The following is a 25,028-nucleotide window of genomic DNA, read 5'->3' on the forward strand; positions in this document are numbered from 1 at the left end:
AGTGGTGGGCAACCAGTGGCCCATAGGCCACATGCGGCCCATCAGGGTAATCAGATGGTGGGCCGCGAGACATTTTACTGACGTACTAACAATAGCGGTGGGCCGCAGGGACGTGCTGGCCACCACTTCCCGCAGCTCCCATTGGCCGGGAACAGAGAACCACGGCCACTGGGAGCTGCGGGGGGCGGAGCCTGTGGACGGTCAACGTCAGCAAAATGTCTCGCGGCCCGCCATCCGATTACCCGGCGGGCCGCAGGTTGCCCACCACTGCTCTAGACAAACTGAACTATTCAAATATCTAAAACTGTACTTAAAAGCTACAGGTGGAGAGACAAGACACTGATGCTGCCCCAAATGAAAAGGCAGAATGTCAGGGCCTTCGGGATACCACAGCACAAAGAACTCACGGATGTAGCTCCTTTTCAAAGAAGCCCTCATATCCTCATGCCTCAGTACAGATTTCTATGTGGAAAGAGGCTGCTGAATTCTTCCAGGAAAGTTATATAAGCAGAATGAAGCCAAAAGTACAGCTTTGATAATTATCCATTTGTGACCGTCAGACCTAAAGGCATCAGAGGCCAAAAAGGACATAAAATGTAAGGATTAGAGAACCCATTTCACTCCAGACAATATCCCTAGTAAGCAGGCCACGGGCAAGGAGATCTTGCTGGTGAAACTGCCTTTAACTACGGAAGCACATGTTAGTACGTTATTGTTTCCCTGCACATTTGGGGTAGTGTGCAGTAACAAGACTTTCATTTTCTAGGACGTTAAGTCTGCCAGGCCATTTACTGAGGAAGATAAAAGCAGAAAATCATTTCTGTGAGCCAGAGAGCAAGGCAGATGAAATGGACACTTGAATTTTATTCTCTAAGGCGATGCAGCTTTTGAGAGGCAAGTCACCTGATTCTACACTCCATGCAATCTCTTTTCATTCAGTCACAGACACATGGAGGACTCTGAGATGTGGCTTAGGCTTCTTTATAAATGTCTTTGAAAGATTTCTACTCTGCCTTTAATTGGGTTACTGCCCAGTCTTTCCCTACTGTTCCAGGTGAAATGTTGCTTGGCGACATATATTTCTTTTTTCTTGTCATACAGAATGTACTTATGAAAAGATGAAGATTGAGGGAATTCTGAAAAACAATGTCTAGACTTTATCATTGTACTTCCCACCCAAAATGTTCAACAGGCCAGATCCTCAGCTGGCAAAAACTGGAAAAGCTCCATTGGCTTCAGTGGCGTTTGCTGATTTACACCAGGTGAAGGTGTGGCCCATTGTTTGCCCATTCCTCTATTAACCTACATGCCCTTACAGGTGATCTTTCTGATCTTTGTGCTAAATTATTCATTTTAGGGTGCATACAGTGACAATTTGATATCATAAATTACATAGGCTGTTAATTGCATTAATCATTGTCTAGACTACAGTTTGCAGCTTATCTCCTGACTCTCATTTAAACCTTGTTTTTATACCTCTGTATTTTATTCCTGTTCTTACGTGTGAATGCTGTTCACTGTGTGGGATGTGTTTGAATATGCCTTTTTAGACTGCATGTAGTAACAATTCAAGATCACAGAGGAATTTGCTGTAACTGGGAATAGCAAAGCGTATTCACTTATCTTCATTTTCCTCCTCCTTCTTTCTTCCTCCCTCCCTTCTCTGCCCCAGATAAAAAAACCACCATGAGAATATAGTAGAAGCAGCAGGGAGTCCTTGAGTGATCTGGGGAAAATATTTCATTTGCTTTTCCTAGTCACCTATTATCTCATCACTAACTGCAAGGGGAACACCAAACTGCCAAGATTGACTTCTCTATAGTTACTTGTATATGATCTGTTACCAGTGTTTTTCCTCTGTTGAAATCATTTTATATATCAAATATAAAAATCAGACTGCAGCCTGTTGGCCCAACCTAGCCCTCAGAGTTCTACAATGGCTGCTGTCATCTTTACACATTTGTGGCCAGTAGAATACACGTCTCAGCATGAGATGCTCTATTTCAATCTGAGAAGCCTGGCAAACTTCACAGCTGATTAGGGGAAAGCCTTTCCTTGTTCATTTTGGAAGGTGGTTTTTTTTAACTGGAAGTAAATTTAATGTTTTTGAAAAATACCAGATTAATCACCCTCAAGGCCTCCATTTATCCACAGGACTGCAAAGGCAGTGTCATGCACATTTCCCTACCGTGCGCCAACCTTGTTCTGAAAGGGACGAGCTCCAAGAACTTGATTCAGTGCCCAGTGAAGTCAGTGGAAAGCATGTCATTTATTTCACTGTGCATTGGATCAGGCCCTAAGAATAATAGCATGGTTCAGCCCTGGCATTCTGTTCCAAATGTCAACTAGGATGTCAATTGAGAATGTGCCCAACAAATGGGTTATGGCCATCAGTTCATTTCACAGAGGCCAATGACAACAGATGTAAAATGGTAATTGTTGAGTAATCTATAATGAATTACTTTTTCAACAAGATTGCCTTCTTTTTTTCTATTTGCAAATTGTCCCTAAAAAGATCATAATTTTATCTGGTTTAACACTTTTTGTTTAATATTTTCTGCAAATCATTCTTGATTTGTAGCTTATTTGTGAACAGTGTGCTGCAAGTATTTCATAGTTTGGGGGGGAGGGATAGCTCAGTGGTTTGAGCATTGGCCTGCTAAACCTAGGGTTGTGAATTCAATCCTTGAGGGGGCCACTTAGGGATCTGGGGCAAGATCAGTACTTGATCCTGCTAGTGAAGGCAGGGGGCTGGACTCAATGACCTTTCAAGGTCCCTTCCAGTTCTAGGAGATAGGATATCTCCATTAATTATAGTCAACATTTGAGCTGTTTGGGCTGGGCAGTTTCTGTTAGGGTGACTAGACGTCCCGATAAAATTGGAACCGTCCCGATTTTTAGCTGTTTGTCCCGCATCCCGACTGATCTCTGGTCAGGACGCAATTTGTCCCGATATTTTGCTCTGCCGGCAGTTTTGGGGTTTTTTGCTCGTCTGGCAGCACTCGGCTTTTTTTTTTTTTTTTTGCCCCCCTTGGTGTCCCGATATTTTCTTCCTCTCATCTGGTCACCCTAGTTTCTGTGCCTGAATTCGTGAGCAAAACTCATGGAATTGGGCTTTTGGTGCAAACCCTCACACTTATAAATGCAGAATTCCCTTCCTTTGAATGACCTTGAGCGGATCACTGCAGACTACGTGGCTCTGGGAAGAAGGATAAAGGAGTTTGAGGCGCAAGTGGTGTTCTCGTCCATCCTCCCTGTGCAAGGAAAAGGCCTGGGTAGAGACCGTCGAATCGTGGAAGTCAATGAATGGCTACACAGGTGGTGTCGGAGAGAAGGCTTTGGATTCTTCGACCATGGGATGGTGTTCCAAGAAGGAGGAGTGCTGGGCAGGGACGGGCTCCACCTAACGAAGAGAGGGAAGAGCATCTTCGTCAGCAGGCTGGCTAACCTAGTGAGGAGGGCTTTAAACTAGGTTCACCGGGGGAAGGAGACCAAAGCCCTGAGGTAAGTGGGGAAATGGGATCCTGGGAGGAAGCACAAGCAGGAGAGCGCAAGAGGGGAGGACTCCTGTCTCATACTGAGAAAGAGGGACGATCAGTGAGTTATCTTAAGTGCCTATACACAAATGCAAGAAGCCTGGGAAACAAGCAGGGAGAACTGGAAGTCCTGGCACAGTCAGGGAACTATGATGCGATTGGAATAACAGAGACTTGGTGGGATAACTCACATGACTGGAGTACTATCATGGATGGATATAAACTGTTCAGGAAGGACAGGCAGGGCAGAAAAGGTGGGGGAGTTGCATTGTATGTAAGAGAGGAGTATGACTGCTCAGAGCTCCGGTATGAAACTGCAGAAAAACCTGAGTGTCTCTGGATAAAGTTGAGAAGTGTGAGCAACAAGGGTGATGTCGTGGTCGGAGTCTGCTATAGACCACCAGACCAGGGGGATGAGGTGGACAAGGCTTTCTTCTAGCAACTAGCAGAAGTTGCTAGATCGCAGGCCCTGGTTCTCATGGGAGACTTTAATCACCCTGATATCTGCTGGGAGAGCAATACAGCGGTGCACAGACAATCCAGGAAGTTTTTGGAAAGTGTAGGGGACAATTTCCTGGTGCAAGTGCTGGAGGAACCAACTAGGGGCAGAGCTTTTCTTGACCTGCTGCTCACAAACAGGGAAGAATTAGTAGGGGAAGCAAAAGTGGATGGGAACCTGGGAGGCAGTGACCATGAGATGGTCGAGTTCAGGATCCTGACACAAGGAAGAAAGGAGAGCAGCAGAATACGGACCCTGGACTTCAGAAAAGCAGACTTTGACTCCCTCAGGGAACAGATGGGCAGGATCCCCTGGGAGAATAACATGAAGGGCAAAGGGGTCCAGGAGAGCTGGCTGTATTTTAAAGAATCCTTATTGCGGTTGCAGGAACAAACCATCCCGATGTGTAGAAAGAATAGTAAATATGGCAGGCGACCAGCTTGGCTAAACAGTGAAATCCTTGCCGATCTTAAACGCAAAAAAGAAGCTTACAAGAAGTGGAAGATTGGACAAATGACCAGGGAGGAGTATAAAAATATTGCTCAGGCATGCAGGAGTGAAATCAGGAAGGCCAAATCACACTTGGAGTTGCAGCTAGCAAGAGATGTTAAGAGTAACAAGAAGGGTTTCTTCAGGTATGTTAGCAACAAGGAGAAAGTCAAGGAAAGTGTGGGCCCCTTACTGAATGAGGGAGGTAACCTAGTGACCGAGGATGTGGAAAAAGCTAATGTACTCAATGATTTTATTGCCTCTGTCTTCACAAACAAGGTCAGCTCCCAGACTGCTGCACTGGGCAGCACAATATGGGGAGAAGGTGACCAGCCCTCTGTGGAGAAAGAAGTGGTTCGGGACTATTTAGAAAAACTGGACGTGCACAAGTCCATGGGGCCGGATGCGCTGCATCCGAGGGTGCTAAAGGAGTTGGCGGATGAGATTGCAGAGCCATTAGCCATTATTTTTGAAAACTCATGGCGATCAGGGGAGGTCCCGGATGACTGGAAAAAGGCTAATGTAGTGCCCATCTTTAAAAAAGGGAAGAAGGAGGATCCGGGGAACTACAGGCCAGTCAGCCTCACCCTGGAAAAATCATGGAGCAGGTCCTCAAGGAATCAATTATGAAACACTTAGAGGAGAGGAAAGTGATCAGGAACAGTCAGCATGGATTCACCAAGGGGAAGTCGTGCCTGACTAACCTAATTGCCTTCTATGAGGAGATAACTGGCTCTGTGGATGAGGGGAAAGCAGTGGATGTGTTATTCCTTGACTTTAGCAAAGCTTTTGATACGGTCTCCCACAGTATTCTTGCTGCCAAGTTAAAGAAGTATGGGCTGGATGAATGGACTGTAAGGTGGATAGAAAGCTGGCTAGATCATCGGGCTCAACGGGTAGTGATCAATGGCTCCATGGCTAACGGCATTTTGGGCTGTATAAGTAGGGGTATTGCCAGCAGATCGAGGGACGTGATCGTTCCCCTTTATTCGACATTGATGAGGCCTCATCTGGAGTACTGTGTCCAGTTTTGGGCCCCACACTACAAGAAGGATGTGGAAAAATTGGAAAGAGTCCAGCGGAGGGCAACAAAAATGATTAGGGGTCTGGAGCGCATGACTTATGAGGAGAGGCTGAGGGAACTGGGATTGTTTAGTCTCCAGAAGAGAAGAATGAGGGGGGATTTGATAGCAGCCTTCAACTACCTGAAGGGGGGTTCCAAAGAGGATGGAACTCGGCTGTTCTCAATGGTGGCAGATGACAGAACAAGGAGCAATGGTCTCAAGTTGCAGTGGGGGAGGTCTAGGTTGGATATTAGGAAACACTATTTCACTAGGAGGGTGGTGAAGCACTGGAATGGGTTACCTAGGGAGGTGGTGGAATCTCCTTCCTTAGAGGTTTTTAAGGGCAGGCTTGACAAAGCCCTGGCTGGGATGATTTAGTTGGGAATTGGTCCTGCTTTGAGCAGGGGGTTGGACTAGATGACCTCCTGAGGTCCCTTCCAACCCTGATATTCTATGATTCTATGATTCTGCAACTTTTGCCGAAAAAATTGCTATTTCTGTGACTATCCCTGCCAATAAACTCATTTGCAAGAATATTCACAAAGTAGAAAAAAATTACTAAAATAGTCAACACAAGTTTCTTTAAATACCAAAAACATGTGCACAGAAACATTGTTGTAGTATTTCTCTAACTATAGTAGTGACTTTTAACCATTACTGGCTAGGACTTAGTTGGAAAAAAGGATCTAGAGGTATAAGGCATTCCTAGCCTGCTCAGCCATGCATCTTCACATTTCCTTCTTATTTTTAATGGATAAATGAAGTCCCCAATTCTGCACCTCATATTCACAAAGCAAACACCTGTCTCTTTTGAGCTGCTGGTATGGTTTAGGTAAAGATTAAGGTTGGCATTTTCTTGGTAGGGAGATAAGCACTGAGTAGTGAACAGTAGGAAACACTTTTTATATCAAAAGAATTACATGAATGAACTTCTTTGACACAAACAATTGGACCATTCTATTACCAGAAGGCCAAAACATGGCTGGATTAATCTCAGGCAACATGGCTCTTTCAGGTGAAAAAACAATTTTAGAATCTAGCACTGAAGTAAAGCTTTTCTATTATTGATCAAGCATTACTTCTCAATATTTGGGGCATTATTTAGGGCCTAATTTTTTAATTAGGTGTGTACATTTGATATGGATATTTGCACATAAAGTAATGCAATGTTTGCATTCTAGTCAGGTATTAACACGCACGCTCAGATAGCTAGGCAGCTAACTGGCAATGCACATATGCAAATACCTTATAAGCATGCATAGATTGGTATTTGTGCCATACATTAGGGTTATGTAAATATATTTGTTTAACTTAGAAAATTTGACATTTAGGGAAAGATTCTAATGCTGATTAGAGACAGTCATAGTGCAGGGCAGGTGCTGTGCAAACTTCTCCATGTGCTCTAGTTTTGCCAGTGATTCTCACCCCTGATTGCAACACCCTCTGCTAATTGTATTGATATGTGCATACATGGAAGAAACAGGGAGCTGTAACTTGGAAAGCTTGACATTCTTATGGAAAAATCCTAAAGAATTCAAGAGAAAATAAGCATCTTTCTCTAGATTATTTGAACCATCTTATGTAACCCTTCTGCCAGGTGAAGCCAGCAGCAACAAGGGCTGGGTTCAGTATCTAGGAGTTCCTTTTCAACAATACAACACAAAACCAGCCCAAGCCCTCCACCCAGTGACCTGGGACAATTACACACCACAACCCCGGGCGCCTCTAAGAGGCAATACTTCCCCTCTCGCAAGCACAAAGTCCAAGTGTAGCAAAAACTTTTAATAAAAGGAGGGAATTAACTCAGCATTAATTTGGGAAAACACTGCAACTAGGGCTCATAAACACAAACCATGAGCAAAAGACCCACCCCCAAGTAAGCTGGGCAGTGTCCTTTTCCCCTCAGGGTCTTAAGTCCAGCAACCCAAAAGTCCCTTTAACGTGCCTGTCCCCAGGGCCGGTGCAAGGAAGTTTCACGCCCTAGGCAAAACTTCCACCTTGCGCCCCCCCCCCCAGTCCTGTGGCAGCTCCCTGCCCCCCCCTCTGCCCTGAGGCACCCCCGTGGCAGCTCCCTCCCCCTCTGCCCTGAGGCATCCTCCCCCCCCCGCGGAAGCTCCCGCCCCCCGGGGAGCCGTGCGGCAACTCCCCACCCCAGCTCACCTCTGCTCCGCCTCCTCCCCGAGCACGCCGCCCCCACTCTAATTCTCCTCCCCTCCCAGGCTTGCGGCACCAAACAGCTGATTGGCGCTGTTTGCCTAAATGGTAGCACCGGCCCTGCCTGTCCCTTCTCTGTACTCCACTCACAGTTGCTGTCCTTAGCCAGAGCAGCCCCAGAGTTCAGAGGTTCATCCACAGAGTTCACTTCCCATCCTGTGTGGAAGGCAGGGTGGTGGTGGTGGTAAGGAGGCACCTTACACTGCTCAGGCACTCGCTCATTGCCCTAACAGCCAATTACCACTCCTCTGCAGGGGTCTGCTCTGGCTCACTCCACCAGCCACCCAAGATGTTTTCAGGGCCCCTCCCCCACTTAACACAGCTCTCAATGTTAGGGGGGGAACCTCACTGCTCATGCACACAGGACAAGCAATTTCAGCTCTGCAGCATATAACCAGACACTCAATTGATTCTAAATTAGCTCTTTCCTTGTATAACAGAGAGAAGCAGGGATCCAGGGCCAAGATCAGCCCACACAACCATATACATATACCTATCACAATCCTCTCTCAACTTATTGGGCTTTGGAACCCATATCCCCTGCCTAGCAAGTGCTATTCAGTTGAGGGTGCCAGGTACAGTGCTGCTGCCCTCGGTTCACACAACAAGGATAGCAACCCTTTATTACTCGTGCCCCAATAACAAGAAGACTGGGGATCCAACACCAGCCACAAGGGATCATTTGGGCAAGCAGTCCCATCATGCTGCGCGCCTAGGCAGGGTGGGTGTGTCCATGCAAACGAGATCAGCTTTTGAAGTCTTTTTCCACAGCTCACCACTAGATGTCAGGGGAGAGTGCATCCTGACTCTGCTTACAAATATATCCTTTGTATAGAATTCTATAGGATGATTCAAAATAAAAATTCTAATATATCTTATTCAGCTTCTTAAACTGCACCCCTTGCCAGAATACCTGAGCCGTTTCCCTGTCCATTAAATTCAGTAGGCTTTTCTAGTAATGTTCATAGAACCCCACTGATTTAAGACCAGATATTTTAAAGGTATTTAGGTGCTTAAAGATGCAGATTGAAAATCCTACTAGAAATTTATCTGCATCTTTAGACACGTAAATATTTTTACAAATCTGGTCCCTTCATCCCTATTGAATTCCAAAGGGCTCCTTCATAATGATATTTTCGCTTGTGACCAAGGAGGATTTAGAGCCTGATCCAAGGTCCATTAATGTCAATGTGAGCTTTTTCTGCACTTACAATCTAACATATCGGTATTAGATTGTGCTGTTTCTATACCTTTAATTTCCAGGATGAAATATGGTCAAATCTCTCTCTGAAGCTTAGTCTGTGCATGTTGATGATGAGGTTTAATCAGGAAAATAGTGTTAGGGCTAGCTTGTGACTAGTCAGAAGCATTCCCTCCATCCCCTCCACAGATGCACTGGGGCTATTCACAAAGGCAGCCCTTTTGCTCTCTGAATGCTTAAGGCTAGCAGCAACACAAATGCTAGCTTCCCCAAAGGGGAAAGATGGGAGGCCATGGTCATACCCCCTGTCCTCACTCTGGCCAGCTGGGCTGACAGTGTGGAGAGTGGAGACCCTGCTGCACTCTTCCAAAGAGATGGCAGGTGCAGCTCTGGATCTTGCTCTCTAGAATCTTCCACTGCACCCCTTCTACAGCAGATAAAGGCTGACGAACTACACAGAAGCCCCTGGTTTGTCGCTCTATTCATGCTAGAGTGCAATTTTATTTTGCTCTGACCTAGAGTAAACACACCTGCATTTTCTCCCCTTAGAATATTATCGTTTGTCATGGTGAATAACAGTGCAACAGATCAGATAGCTTTGTGGTTCAGGAAGCTGGAAGTTATTAAAAGCAAATTTTACATGAGGGCAAGATCGAGGAGAGGGAATTCCAGCTAATCCCTAAAATTTATGGAATGTTTTTGCATGAGAATAGAACACAGAGTTCAGGAATGCTTTAAAATCAGGTCTTAAGAGTTTTATTATATGAAAATCATCATTTTGTTTCCAAGCTGGAGAGGTTTTGTTTTTCACAACATCTTGTCTTACCAGGGTTGTGCTGGTTTGGTGAGGCATGGTGTGCTGGCTGATTATACTAGTGATTTTATCTTTGGTTTCAATATAGTTATGAGAAATTCTCACCTGAAATGTGGACTAGCACATCCCTGGGCCTGGAATAGGGCTGCTGTGCTGTGCGCCTGCAGTATGTTCCCTAGCGCCTCCCAGTGGCGCCAGAGAAAGCAGCCGTTCTGAGCCATGGCTGGCCCCCAACCAGCTATCAAGTAGGAGCAGAAATAATGTCCAGCCCCACAGAAAACATTTGCACCAGGAATAAAGCAACAGAAAAACCAGACCAGATTCAGCTTTGGTGAAAATAGGTGTCACTCCATTGATGTCAAGTGAGTTTCACCCATTTACACCAGGCCTGAATTCAATCCCTTTCGTCCAAAAGCTCCTGTAACTTTCATATGAGAATTGTCCAGGTAGATTCTGTTCCCTCTGGGCAAATGTATTTGAATGAAAGTACCAACTCAGTTATATTTTATATTACCTATATTTATAACTATAACTTGGAAAGCCTCTTTTCCCTCAGTTTAGATGCCTCTAGGGTTTTGGATTAGAAGCACCCTTTGAAGGATCAAAAAGCAATATCCCACTGTAGGCAAATTAATATTTAACATTCCTGTTTGTACCTAGGTGTAGATAAACATGTGACAAATTGGCCATTTTGGGTCCCTGCGTGAAAAGTAGAAAAGACTAGCACACAGAAACCATACTCTAACCTTTATAGCAATTGGGTTATTACAAATTAGCAAAAAGTTGTGATGTTCTTCTAAGGAGAACTGCTCCCTAAAGGCAAAATTCTGTGCTCAGTTATTCCTGTGTAATTGTACTGAAGACAATGTGTAAGTTCTTCAGGACCGGAATGCTCACTTACTATAGGTTTGTACAGTTCCTAGCACAGTGGGGTCCTGACCTAATGGAGATCCCCTAGGCACTACTGCTATGCAAATTAACAATTACATGGGTGTAACTGAGAACAGAACTGTCCTTTATAATTGTTTAGCTTTAGATCATTTTTCTAATAGCTATAGAGTTGGGGTAAAATCTTCAGAAGCATCTATGGGCCAGGTTTGTAAAAAGATTTAGATGCCTAAAGATGCAGATGGGCATCTCGCAACTTTTTTCAAAAGCACCAAGGTGCCAGTGGTGACTTAAGTGGCTCGGATTAGCTTCACTTGGGGAATTTAAGAACTGCAATGCTCAAGGCTTGTCTACACTTACAACGCTTCAGCAGCACGGCTGCACCAGTGCAGCTGTGCCATTGTAGTGCTTAGTGAAGATGTTACCTACACAGATAAGAGAGCTTCTCCCATCAACACAGCACTGTCTATACTGGGAGAGTTAGACTGGTATAACTCAAGGGTAATCCACACCCCGAGTGATGTAGTTATACCAACATAAGGCCAGGGTTCAGCATTACAGCACTTAACTTTTAGGTGCCCAGTAGAATTCACTACCCTGAATTAGGTGCCGAGGCTCCTTGTCCAGTTCATGGAAAGTGTTAGGCTTCTGAGGATAGGTCTACATAGCACTTAGAGATATGACTGCAGTTCAAGTAGCTGTACCCAAAATAGCAGGGTAGCGTTGAACTCAGGAGGCTAGCCCATGCTGCTGCAGCAGCTACACTGCTATTGTTACCCAAGCTAGCTTTGATCTAAGGTTTTAACTAGATCAAAGCTAGGTTCAGGGTATGCTTACGTGAGCTGCAATCAGACCTCCTGATTGTGCTAACCACTAAGCTGCATAGTCAATCTCTCTGGCCCCGTGAATATGTTAGTGATTCTATAGCTCAGCACACACTCCAGGAAGACCTAGTCTCTGCGCCAATGAATATTTGAGTATTTCATACAAAGTGGAACAGCTTCATCAGAAGCAACTGAGAGAAGTCTTCCCCCCAACCTCTCTAAATACCCTACAGTGCAGTAGTTAGGGCATGTGCCTGGCAGCTGGAAACACAAGTTCAAGTTCCTAGTCTAACTCTCAGGGAGAATGGGGATTTGAACTTGGGTCTCACATGTCCTGGATGAGTGCTCTAACCCACTGGGCTATTGAGTGCAGAGGGCAACACTAGCCCTGCCTTGGCAGTGTTTTTTCCAGGGCCCAATTCGGTAGGCATGCTCTTAGGCAGCCTCTGAGCATGCTCACTGGATCAGGTGAGATAGCCAGCAGAACAGCTAGTTTGTGAATCCTTCCTTCGCTTAGGTGGGAGCCGAAGTGCACAGTGGCATTAGGACTGAGGTGGCTGTGCACATGCCCAGCAGCAGCAATTGAAGTGCCTAAGGGACTTTCCCAGTGGAAACTTAGGTGCCTTGGGACTTTAGGTGCCTACAGGGTTAGGCGGCAGCTGATCAATGGTTTTGTGAATGGCAGTGGTGCCTAAACGTTGGACTTAAGCATTAATGTCCACCAGAAAAATCTAGGTCTGTAAGTCCCGCTAGTGAATCTAGCCCCTAGGCACTTTTGAAAATCTCAATAGGCCCTTATGTGCCATGTTAGGCACCTAAATAACCTTTAAAAATCTGCCTCCAAATACCTACAGTCCCTTGACTTTCAGCCTCCTAAGTCATTTTTGAAAATGGGACATAGGCTCCTAAGTCATTTACAGGCTTTTGAATATTTTCCCCTTTATCCATAGAGATACTTGGCTCAACTTCCAAATATAAAATCATTAACAGAAAAGCATTTAGTTCCTTAATAATGCGAATACAGAGTCAGAATATGATATTCTTACTCTAGCAGCCACCGGCCTGAAGACACACACCACTGATTGTTGTCCCTTGAAAGCTTGGTCCAGCACAGGTTGGATTTAAAAAGTAAGCTAATTGTAATAAGATTTAAAACAATTCCAAGACACTCATATTTGCATACAGTCTGCAGGGACTATGCTTTCTAAATCCAATATTTTTAACAGAACATATGGCTATTTATACCAGAAACTAAGAGACATATTGCCAACATCAGCCATCAAAATAATCTTTCAGTGTTAGAAAGGTGGTGTGCAACATCACATCAAGCACTGGATTCATTCCCGTGGACATGTGAAAGATGTGCTCTGAAACACTGTAAGTTGGAGTCATTCCTTACTGTTTGGAGTCTTGGAGTTGATTCTCTCTCTTTATAAGTGCTAGAGTGTAAGCTCACTACAGAGACCAGTTCTTAACACAGTGATGATGGTCAATAAATAACAAATAGTACACAGTACTAATAGGGAAAGTGCTAAAACTCTACAACTTGGATTTCCTTTAATGGGAGCTATAGATGCTCATCAGGTGCTCAGGAATTAGACCCCTAGTAAATGTCTCATATGTACTTACTTAATGGGATTAAATGTGGATGTTTTTATTCCATTTTTGCTTAGGTCTAACTCAGGCAAAATCCTCATGGAAGTCACAGGGCAGTCTACCTAAAATAAAGACTAAGAACTTCAGGATTTGGCTGCTCACTCGGAGGGGCAGCGTGTGGAGCCCCCGTGGCCGCCCCTGCGCCTAGGAGCCAGAGAGATATGTCACCACTTTCAGGACCCGCATGGAACCAGGGCAGGCTGAGAGCCCGCCTTAGCCCTGCTGTGCTGCCAACTGGACTTTTAACAGCCCGGTCAGCGGTGCTGACTGGAGCCATCAGGGTCCCTTTTCGACCGGGTGTTCCAGTCAAAAACCAGATGCCTGGCAACCCTATATTTTCATCGTCTGGACAGATGGTTTAAACTCCCTCATAGATTTTCACCACAACTTCAGCAACCACCACCCATCCATTAAACTGTCTCTGGAACACTCCCACACTAGCATCAACTTCCTGGATACCACAGTCAGCTTCATCAATGGAAACCTACAGACAACTATATACAAGAAACCCACAGATCATCACACCTACCTTCACAGATCCAGTAACACACCAAGAAATCTGTTATCTACAGCCAGCTACTCAGATACCACAGAATATGCTCTGAGGAGAAAGTTCAGGATATACATCTTAGAATCATAGAATCATAGAATATCAGGGTTGGAAGGGACCTCAGGAGGTCATCTAGTCCAACCCGCTGCTCAAAGCAGGACCTAATCCCAACTAAATCATCCCAGCCAGGGCTTTGTCAAGCCTGATCTTAAAAACCTCTAAGGAAGGAGATTCCACCACCTCCCTAGGTAACCCATTCCAGTGCTTCACCACCCTCCTAGTGAAAAAGTTTTTCCTAATATCCAACCTAAACCTCCCCCACTGCAACTTGAGACCATTACTCCTTGTTCTGTCATCTGGTACCACTGAGAACACACTCTTAACACACTCAAAACTGCCTTCACCAGATAAGGACACTGGTGCGGAATCCAGACCCTCCACCTCCATCTGTCCTGGGCGGGCAGCCCCGGGAGCAGGGACACAGGAGGAACAGGCGGGGAAGGAGGCAGGGTCCGCCGCAGCAAAAAGTGGACGGACCAGGCCCATCCACTTTCAAAAAGTGGGAGGGCCATGGCTCCCTGGTTCCCCCTGTTCCAGTGCTACTGTCATCCAGTGCACTAAATGCCCCAATAATAACTATGTGGGTGAAACCAGGCAATCATTACACTCTCGAATGAACTCACACCGGAAAATGATAAAAGACAAATACACCCTACCACCCGTGATGAACACTTTTCGCAATGCGATCACTCTTTATCTGACCTAGCAGGCTCCATCCTCAAAGGAAACCTGGGGAACACATTCAAAAGATAAGCCTGGGAGCTTAAATTAATCACTCTGCTAGACACCAAAAATCATGGACTGAACAGAGACAACAATCTGTAACCCACTAACCCCCTCTTTGTGTCCTATAACAGCAGAGGTGTTAACGGGTCACTCTGCCTTGAATGGTCCCTTACAATATGTGCTAACTTCTTATGCTAAACTATCTGTTCCATCTGGCATTCTGCTGTGATGCTCGGAGTTCCTTTCCCAGACCTGAAGAACAGTTCTATGTGGCCTGAAAGCTTGTCTCTCTCACCAACAGAAGTTGGTCCACTAAAAGATATTCTCTCACACACCTTGTCATGGTAAAATATGTATATTTAAAATTGTTTCTGTAGCTTTTTTTACATGTTATATGCTTGAGGGAGGAAATCTGCAACAAGGGTCAATTTGTGTCAATCTTTTATGGCAGGAGCCTTTTGTTATGTCCTAATGGTTTGATGATAAAATATTCTTCCAAATACAATTTGGATTGCTAAATCAGCACAACTTTTTCATGCACAGCTTTAAAGTGTATCTATTTCAAGCAGCTTTTGGTGCTTAGCTAATTTTTTGTTGGTGTATAAAGAGTTCTGCATTACTTGGACAATGAGCAATAGATGCATACCTCTTTTAATATAAACAGCAAAGTTTATAGAATTTCATGTCATTTCTCATTGTTAGAAAGTCTTGAACTATTAGACTAACAAAATGATCAAAACATTTGTATAATAGGGAATCCCCAATTTGGAGGGAGAAACATGGCAGCCATTTAATTATTATCATTTATATTTGTGTGCCCTCAAACTAGGCGTTCCCTCACCTGTCTCGCCTGTGGGTCCCAATCCAGTAAGAGTGCTCAGAGACCAGGCCTTGCACACCACAGTACTGCCTCAGGAAGAGGTGGCAGTGCCCTCTTTATAACCTTTAGCCCAGTAGATTAAAGCACCTACCCAGCAGTGGCAACATGGGTGGTGAATAAGGGTTTGGGGGGCATTGCCTCCCCCCAAAACTGGATATGTTGCAGAGGCAACACGTGGTGGTGGTGGGGCGCTCAGATATCTCTTAGCCTGCTTCCTCCCCGCAGACGAACGTTGGGGTGTGGAGAGGGCAGGGCGAGCTGTGATGCCAGGAGCCCTGTGCCTGCTGGGAAGTTTCCTCACGTGGTCTGCGTAAGGGGAGGCAGTGCTGGGTTTACAATGGCGCTAGTGGTGCCATGGAGCCGGGCCCATGCTCAAAAGGGGCCCCAGCGTGTTCCGCTAGCACTGTGCCAAGACCCCACCAGCCCACTGGCTCCCCCCCGCCCATCACTTGCTCCTCTCCGCCTGCCTGCCGGCTGGCTGAGTACTCCTCTCTGCCTCCTGGACGGACCCCAGTGCACCTCCGGCTCCAGGCAGTCTCTGCTTCCCACCACCTGTGGGGCCCCGCCTGTCTCCCCAGAGCTGAGCCACCAGGGACAGGTGCAGAAGCCTGGCCAGTATCACCAGTTGGGGGGGAGGGGAACAGTGTGGGGGGCTTGGCTGGACCCCGCCAGGCAAGTGGGTCCTGAGGGAGCCCGGCCGGGGCAGGCCCTGGCCTGGCTGATTGTGCCACTCCAGAGGGGCCGGAGCAATTCCCAGCCCTGGGACCAGCCCTGGCTGTGCTGCCGGTTCAGACTGACACACAGTCAACTCCCAGCAGGGCCGGTGAGTGCGGCTGGGAGGCAGGGCGAGGGTCTCTGAGGGGCCTGGGGGTTGCTGGGCTGTGAGGTGGTGGGGAAGATCTGTGTGCGTTGGAGCAGTAGGGAGTGGGGGTTCTGTGTGGCGTGCTGGGCAGTTGTGGTGGGGCTGTGGGGCACTGGACAGGGGTCGTATTGTGCAGTGCGCTGTGCATTTGTGGCAGGGTCTGGCGGGGGTGCTGGGCATAACGAGTCCAGGGGGTCTCTGGCCATAGGAAGTCGGGTGGGTATTGGGCGGGGCGGTTGTGTGGTGCAGCATGGGCCCACCCCCAAGGGGAAGGGGCAGGCTGGCAGCACAGGGCCAGGCAGGACACTGTGCGTCTGGCAACTGCCAGTTTCTAAATAATGCCCTCACACTGGGCGGAGCGGGGCCACCCCTGCTATGCCATGCCCCTGGCCAGTCCCTGGCTCCGGGGACCGATCTCCCTGCGCCATGTGCCATTGTCCTCATGGGGGCCCACAAATACATTTTTCACCAGGCCCACAAAAGGTTAATCCAGCCCTGAAGGGAGTGCAGGAGAGCTGAGAGGTGCTAAGGCTCCCACAGATTTTTGGATCAGACTGTTTGAATGAATTATAAAGTGTGAAAATTAAAGTCCAGATTAGTGAGATATTTCTCTGCAGTTATAACCCCCACATGTTCTGTCTTAAATTATTCAGCAACTATGTCATCAGGGTTACCATATAAACCTGTTCTTACTGGTCTATAGATGACAGTGAGCAGGAATAGCATTTAGACCCAGATCCACAAAGATAGTCACCTGAAGCCCAGATTTAGACACTTAAGTCCCAGTTTTAGACACCACTTTGACCCACAACACTCCCTTTTTTTTAGCCCAGCTCTTTATCTGCCTTGGATAAATATGTAGCATCACTGAGCCAGAGAAAGCTTGTGAGAAGGACTCTAAAGGATTGTTGTCTTAGGAATCACAGAGCAGGGAGAAGAAGAAGATTGGTGGAGTGGCCTGTCTGTGTCTTCAGTTTATGCAAATGAAAGGGGATGGCTACTTTGAGCAGCTTTGCTTTGATAGGCAGCCTAGGGAAGGGGGCCATGGAGGGCAGAGTTGAGACCCAGGTTCTACTCACATGGGGCTTCTCGTAGTGCTCTCTGTCTCATGAAGGCCAAATTCTAAGAACCACCAGTTAGAGGGCAATGCGCTAGAATGGCCTGTGACTGGCAGGGGACAAACTAATTAAGACTATGCTTTCAGGAATCATTTCTCTAGTTAGTGACTGGAGAAGAGTGGCTGTGAAAAGCTGATCTTGCTAACCACAATGAAGAGTTGTAGTGTTTCCTTCTGAACATGAAAATAGTAGAAAGTGCTGTTCTATGGCAGTTGCTTTCTGCTGTAGCAGAATGTCTTGTTCTTCCTGAGAAGAACAGGGGAAGGTTACACAGTCTGAGTGGCTAGCTTTGAGCTTGTTTTGCTGGGTGTGAAAAAGAGACTGTATAGCTCTTAAAAGCTATATTGTTTGTGGGTTTGGTGTGCTGAACAATTTTTTTCTAGTCTGTGATGCTGTATGGAATGTGGATGACCATTTATAATATTATTGATACCAATTTTACAAAATTGCAATGAGTCTTACAAGATATGTCATGTAAGGTATCAGTGGAAAAGTTATGATTTGCTAAGTATGATAATCTTGTTTATATGCATGTACCATCTTTGTATCATGAGCAGGGGCTGCTCCAGGCACCAACGCAGCAAACGTGTGTCTGGGGTGGCAAGCTGCGGGGGGCGGCCTGCTGGTCGCTGTGAGGGCAGCAGGTAGGCGGCTTTCAGCGGCGCGCCTGCGGGAGGTCCACTGGTCCCATGGCTTCGGCAGCAATTTGGCAGTGGGAACACCGATGGCACAGCACCGGCGGACCTCCCGCAGGAATGCCGCTGAATCCGCGTGGCCAGCGGACTGCCCACAGGCGCGCCACCGAAAGCTGCCTGCCTGCCGTGCTTGGGGCGGCAAAAAACATAGCGCCACCCCTGATCATGAGTTATAAATATGTGTAATATATCTGTGATGTTGCACTCCATATGTTTAATAAAAATGTGTTTATAAGTGTGGATATGATGTAACTGGAATATGTTTTATGGGGTATGTCTACACCCAGCCGCTAGTTCGGCGGCTGGGAATCGAAGTTCTGGGTTCGACTTATCGCGTCTTGTCTGGACGCGATAAGTCGAACCAGGAAGTGATCGCCGTCGACTGCGGTACTCCAGCTAGACGAGAGGAGTACCGCAGCGTCGACGGGGGAACCGCGGCATCGACGGGGGAGCCTGCCTGCCGCGTGTGGACCGAGGTAAGTTCAAACTAAGGTACTTCGAACTTCAGCTACGTTATTCACGTAGCTGAAGTTGCGTACCTTAGTTCGAATTGGGGGGTAAGTGTAGACCAAGCCATGCAAACGGTCTCTTGTAAGGTATCATTACAAAGGTTATGATCTACCAAATATATTCATCCTATTTGTATGCATGTATCAGTTTTATATCTGAAGTTATGAGCATTGGCTCTATGCTTGTATTTGAAGTGTTTGCTGTAGGAAACACATAAGGGAGGTTTGGCCAACATATCGTGAAGGGACTATTCAAGTAACTGGAAGTACTTAACTAACAATGGACTTTGGGAGACACCAATCCACATCTGAGTTTTCCTGGGAACGTTCAAACTAACATGTAAACAATGGCGTTGGCCTGCAAAAAGCCGAATCATTCATGGACATGTGACTTGCCCATGTGGCTACAAACTGCATCTTGTTGCTGTGATTTTGCACTGAAGAACAAAGGGGTTTCCACCCACAATAGAGAGAATATAAAAGGCCCTGGAAGCCTCTCCATTTAAGCCCCAGTCATGTGGAATCCCCTGCTTTTCACCTAAGATGCCTGCTGGAACTAACAAGATCTGTACCAGAGGAAAGGATTGGGCCCAGACTAGAAAGAAGCTTATTGGAACATCTCTGAAGGTGAGATTTACTTGTACTCAGTTTCTTAATATATTAGGCTTAGACTTGCATGTTTTGTTTTATTTTGCTTGGTAACTTACTTTGTTCTATCTGTTATTACTTGAAACCACTTAAATCCTACTTTTTATACTTAATAAAATCACTTTTGTTTATTAATTAACCTAGATAAAGTGATTAATACCTGGAGAGCAAACAGCAGTGCATGTCTCTCTATCAGTGTTATAGAGGGCAGACAATTTATGAGTTTATCCTGTATAAGCTTCATACAGAATAAAATGGACTTATTTGGGGTTTGGGTCCCATTGGGAACTGGGTGTCTGGGTGCTGGAGACAGGTGACCTGCTGAGCAGTTTTTGGTTAAAGTCTGCAGTTTTGGGGGTGTGAACTGTCTGTGTCTTCAGTTTATGCAAATGAAAGAGGATGACTACTTTGAGCAGCTTTGCTTTGGTAGGCAGCCTACGGAAGGGAGCGGTGGAGGGTAGAGTTGAGAGCCAGAATCTGCTCACATGGGGCTTCTCGTAGTGCTCTCTGTCTTGTAAAGGCCAAATTGTAGCAACCACCAGTGTGAGGGCAATGCGCTAGAATGGCCTTTGACTGGCAGGCAATATGTTTGTTAAGGCCAGGCCCTCTCAGAGCTCTAGAGAGGGCTAGGCTATTTTCAATTTTTAAGGCCCTTAGCCATAATGAAAATAAAAATTAACAACACATGAAAACAATTAGACCACCAAAAAAAGAGAGAGATTTTATTTGAATATTTTTTTATTTAACCAATGTTTTTCTAGCCTTTTTCTGTGCAAATGCTCTAATTATTGAAGAAAAAAATCTAGCTTTCATGCAATATCACAGTTGATATTAAGTATGGCAAGCCCATTCAGATGTTCTTGTTCCATAGTTGAACAGTATAGTTCTTTACCTACTTCAACATGTTGAAGGTGCGTTCATCTGAAGCCACTGATGCAGGCAAATTGACAAAAATGCGCAGTGCAATTGTGACATTAGGAAACACTCTCAAGAGTCCAAGTTTGAGTATTTCTTGAAGCAATTCTTTTGCCTTACAATCCAATTTAAAGTTCGTGGAATATATTTGTTTGAGGAAGATGACCTCGTCACTGAGATCTTTTGAGATTTCTTTGTTGTACTGTTGCTGAAATTGTTCAGTTGCAGAAAGTAGATCCTCATTACTCAGTCTGTTGAACTGCCAAAGAAACCCCAAAAGGGTACAAATTAGGCACAGTGACTCAAATCGATATGTAAGACCTGATTGAATACAGTCAATGATGACAAGGAAGACACTGACCCTATAATGCTGCTCGGCATCAGATTCAGTAGATAAGTTGCAATTGGTGGAGAACTCAGAAGAAATGCCAATATTCTGTGCTACTGATTTGGACTCAATCAGGATCGCATCCCATTGTTCACGAATCTGTTGAATGCCATTGATAAGACTTTCAATGTTATCCCTCTCAACATCAAGTGTAGCATTGCATGCTTCAATTACCAGATTAGTTTGGTGGATCACTGTAAGTAGCTTCATCCACAAAGATGACATCAGAATTCATTCAAATTTGGACATGTGCTTCTGAATAGACTGAAGTTCAGTTTGAGCCTGTGCAGTGAGATTGAGAGATTCAAGCTCATTTAAAGCCTTTCTCACTGAATTCAAATGCTGCGCAACTGGTTGAACACCATCAATCCATGCAGACCATCTAGTTTTGGACATCCCATGCAGTGAAACAGGAAGATATTGCTTCAGAATTTCCCACCTTTGGGGACTGCTACTGAAGAGATTGTACATTTGCTGAACAGTTCGAAAGTAAGTAATTGCCTCCTTGCATGATTCAGCACAGTCAACACCTACAAGGTTTAGTGTGTGGTTTCCACAGCTGATGAAAATACAGTTTGAATTATGCTCAAGCAGAACTGCTTGTACACCTTTGTACTTCCGAGCCATATTAGATCCATTGTTATAGGCTTGACCAATGCAGACTTGAAAATCTAACTTAAAACCTTCTAGAATTGCTAGTACTCGAGCAGTAATTTCTTTTCCAGTTTTTCTCGTGAAATTATCAAACAAAATAAACCTTTCTTCAATTGAAAATTTTGAGCTGTCTACAATCTTAATATATCGAATAACTATAGTAGTCTGTTCCTTGTGAGAACAACAGGGAGTGGTATCAACAATGATTGAAAAATACTTGGCATTTCGAATCTCATCAAGAATTGTTTGTACAAATGACCCACATAGCTCAATAAACTCGTTTTGTATGTGTGGAAAGATAATCGGTTTGCATGTGCTTTTGACTCTCTTGCGATTCTCAAACACATTTAACATGCTCTGATAAAAGTGGGTCATATTTGCTGAGGAGCTCAACTATGCCTAGAAGGTTTCCATTTGCACAATCACCAATATGTTGACTGGAACCAAAGAAAGCCAATCCCCACTCAGAAAGAAAAAGGATGACATTCAGGATGTGCTCAAGAAGTTTTTTCCAGTTATTAGTTTCTGTAGAGAGTTCAGTCAAGAGTAAATTCTCAATGAACTTTCAGCTGATGCTGCCCTACTGGCTGATTTCCATGCAACATAGTTTTCTTTGTGTGACGTTGAACTCTCATGTAATGGTATTTGGTCTTTCAGCTTCCTCCAACATGTGTTGATGCTCCATCCTGATTGATCAGAGAGAACTGATGCATTTGCAGCACTTTTGTTCAAAATTAAGTAGGGTGCACAGTACAGAGATTGTTTTTCTGTACTCCAGCATAATCAGTCTCTTATGCAGATCTCACCATTTGGAAGAGTTTTTGTCAGCAGACGAGTAGGGAAAGCATGATTATCATCATCTCGTGGAATGTTACTTGGAATTTCAAAACAACTAATTTGAAGAAAAGATTGCATTTGGGCAGCATTGCTCTTGTCAATAATTCCAATGTCAGTCACAGTCACACCTGTAGTACTCATGAATTACTCTTGCTGCGTAAGATCTACATCTTCCTGTTGCCGTTGAGTTTCTTGATCGTACACAGGAACTTCAGCTGCATCTGTTATAGTTCGCACATCTCCTTCTTGACTACTGTCCTCATGTTTAAGTATTGGCATTGAAATATCTCCTGTTGCAGTTGTGGAGTTTTCATTATCTGTAGCATTGTTTGTTGGGGAAGGTATGTTTTCTAGTGGTTTGAGAAATGAAGTTATTGGCTTTGAGCTCTTAGCTGCTGCTTCACTCAGTTGTTTTCGCCGTCTCTTGCTTGCACCAATTTCAAATCTCCTCTTCATAGTGATCTAGCTGGTCAATATGTAGCCTATCCACACTTGAAATATTTTGCTGTAAATAAGTAGCTTATCTACACTTGACATTTTCTACTGTAAACATGTACACAAATGCTGAAAAGACTTAAAACGAAGGAATACTAATTAAGAACACAAAATGAAACAGTCAGACAGGTTATTATCCGTATCACTGAATTAAAACTCAAGCACGCAAGGTATAATATAACAGGCTGAGCTGAAGACAAAGGGATGACATATATATAGTAAACACAGACATGGATACAGACAGAGGGATAATGTCAAAAAATTTCAAACGTGTGTCCTCACGAAACTCACTGTACAAGATTGTCCTCACAAATGTTCACCTTGAATCTGGGCCTATAGACTATGAAAGTCTATGATGATGGCCAAACTACCAAGCTAGGGCTCAACCAACAAACCAGTCACTACTTTTAGCTACCATATGAGATAATAATGAGGAATTCTCACACATAAATAATTCCTTAGTCAACTAGACATAAAACTATGAAGACATTAAAATGTAACAATTCTCTGCCTTTCAACACGCACTTGATCCAGCACCAGCCACTAATTCTATATCATCAGCTGCTCTGAGAGGACACGTTCATCACGGTCTAATCTTGTGCCATCAGAACCGATTTTTTTTTTTAATATTTATGAACATTTTTAAATCTTTAATATGACAAAATCTATATCAGTTAACAAAAAAAATATGTCTTTTACCAAATCACATCTCTTATTTGCTTAAACTTGCAGTTCTAAGCTGAGAGAGCGTGTCACATTTTGGTCCGATAGGGATGCACATAAAAAAAAATTGTGAAACTTATCAAATGCCAAAAAATTAACAAGTGTCTAAATTTGAGGCCCCCTTTGAGCTTGAGGCCCAGGGCAAATGGCTTTCCTGGCCTCCTCTCTGATTGGCCTATTGGCCTCTGATTGACTATGCTTTCAGGGGTCATTTCTCTAGTTGGCGACTGGAGAAGGATGGCTGTGAAAAGCTGATCTTGCTAATCACAATGAGGAGTTATAGCATTTCCTTCTGAACATGAAAATGGCAGAGAGTGCTGTTCCATGTCAGCTGCTTTCTGCTGTGGAAGAATCTCTTGCTCTTCCTGAGAAGAGTGGGGGAAGGGTGCATAGCCTGAGTGGTTAGCTATGAGCTTGTTTTGCTGGGTGTGTGTCATGGAGTGTGGGGGAGTCAGGGCTCTGCACCCCCCCCCACACACACACACACACATACACACTTCCTGCGATTCACCATGACTCTCAGCCAGCCAGTAAAACAGAAGGTTTATTAGACAACAGGAAAACAGTAAAAAACAGAGCTTGTAGGTACAGAGAACAGGACCCCTCAGTCAGGTCCACCTTGGGGGTAGGAAGCCTAGACCCCGGTTCAGGACCTCCCTTCATTTCCCCAGCCAGCTCTAAACTGAAACCCCCTTCAGCCCGTCCTCTGGCCTTTCATACAGCAGCTCGAAAGGGAAGAACCCTTTGGATTCCTGGGGCACTTCCCTGTACCGCAGGTGGGGCAGGTACTTGTCCCAGTCCTGCGGATGCTGATTCATCAAGGGAGGCTGCACATAGGAGAGCAGATTCTCCCAAAAATGGTGGTTAACACTGTAGTTAGATTCACCATCCAGTCACAAACTGTGCTCATGATCCCCCACACTGGTTATCAAGAAGCTAAAAAAATAATAATCACACAACCCCCTTTATTGCAGCCCAGTCTCTGCCTCCAAATCAGCAAATAGACCCGGGACTGTGAGAAGTTATTTACAACTCTATTCACTACACAAAATGGATCTCAAAAGGACCAGCCACATTACCAGATCAACATTCATCTGGATCTTACCCAAAATATCATGCTGCCAGTCAATCCTTTAGTATCTGAAAGTAAAGGTTTTATTATAAACAAAAAGAGAAGGGAGTTGTTAAATGGTGAAAGCAATCGGATACCTACAGATGACTTCACAGTCCATATATCAGGTTCTTAGCAACATTGGTGAGTTTGCTGGCTTGTAAAGTCCCTCTGGAACACTTCCGAAGCTTGGATGGGCCATTGAGTGCTTTGTTCAAAGCTTCAGTTACTCCAGAGGTGTGAAGCAGGACTGAAGTCAAAATGGAGAAGATGCGGCTGCCTTTTTATATCCTTTGCCATGTGACTTGTACATAGAATCATAGAACTGGAAGGAACCTCAAGAGGTCATCTAGTCCAGGCCCCTGCACTCATGGCAGGACTAAGTATTATCTAGACCAGGGGGTCTCAAACTGTGGGTCAGCATCCCAAAGTGGGTCACAAACTGATTTTAATAGGGTCACCAGGACTGGTGTTAGAATTGCTGGGGTCCAGGACTAAGACCAAAACCAAAGCCCTTCAGCCCTGTGCAGATGAGCTAAAATTATATGCTCCCTGCCCAGGGCAGAAGTAGACATAGCATTTCACTGCTGGGGGTTCAGCACACCAAACCCACAAACAGCCCAGCTCTTAAAAACCCTACCCTATCTCTTTTTCACACTAAGCAAAACAAGC

General features: G+C 45.0%; 2 non-coding genes across 2 annotated transcripts; both read left to right on the forward strand.

Moving 5' to 3' along the window:
• Positions 1-17,451: 17,451 nt before the first annotated feature.
• On the forward strand, positions 17,452-17,665 carry LOC135875298 (small nucleolar RNA U3). The gene has a single exon (XR_010561186.1). It is a non-coding gene; the product is annotated as a small nucleolar RNA U3 (small nucleolar RNA).
• A 5,769-nt stretch (positions 17,666-23,434) lies between these two features.
• LOC135875308 (small nucleolar RNA U3) lies at positions 23,435-23,648 on the forward strand. The gene has a single exon (XR_010561195.1). It is a non-coding gene; the product is annotated as a small nucleolar RNA U3 (small nucleolar RNA).
• The last annotated feature ends 1,380 nt before the right edge of the window (positions 23,649-25,028 follow it).

The sequence above is a fragment of the Emys orbicularis genome, chromosome 2 (assembly GCF_028017835.1).
Source record: "Emys orbicularis isolate rEmyOrb1 chromosome 2, rEmyOrb1.hap1, whole genome shotgun sequence".
NCBI lineage: Eukaryota > Metazoa > Chordata > Testudines > Emydidae > Emys > Emys orbicularis.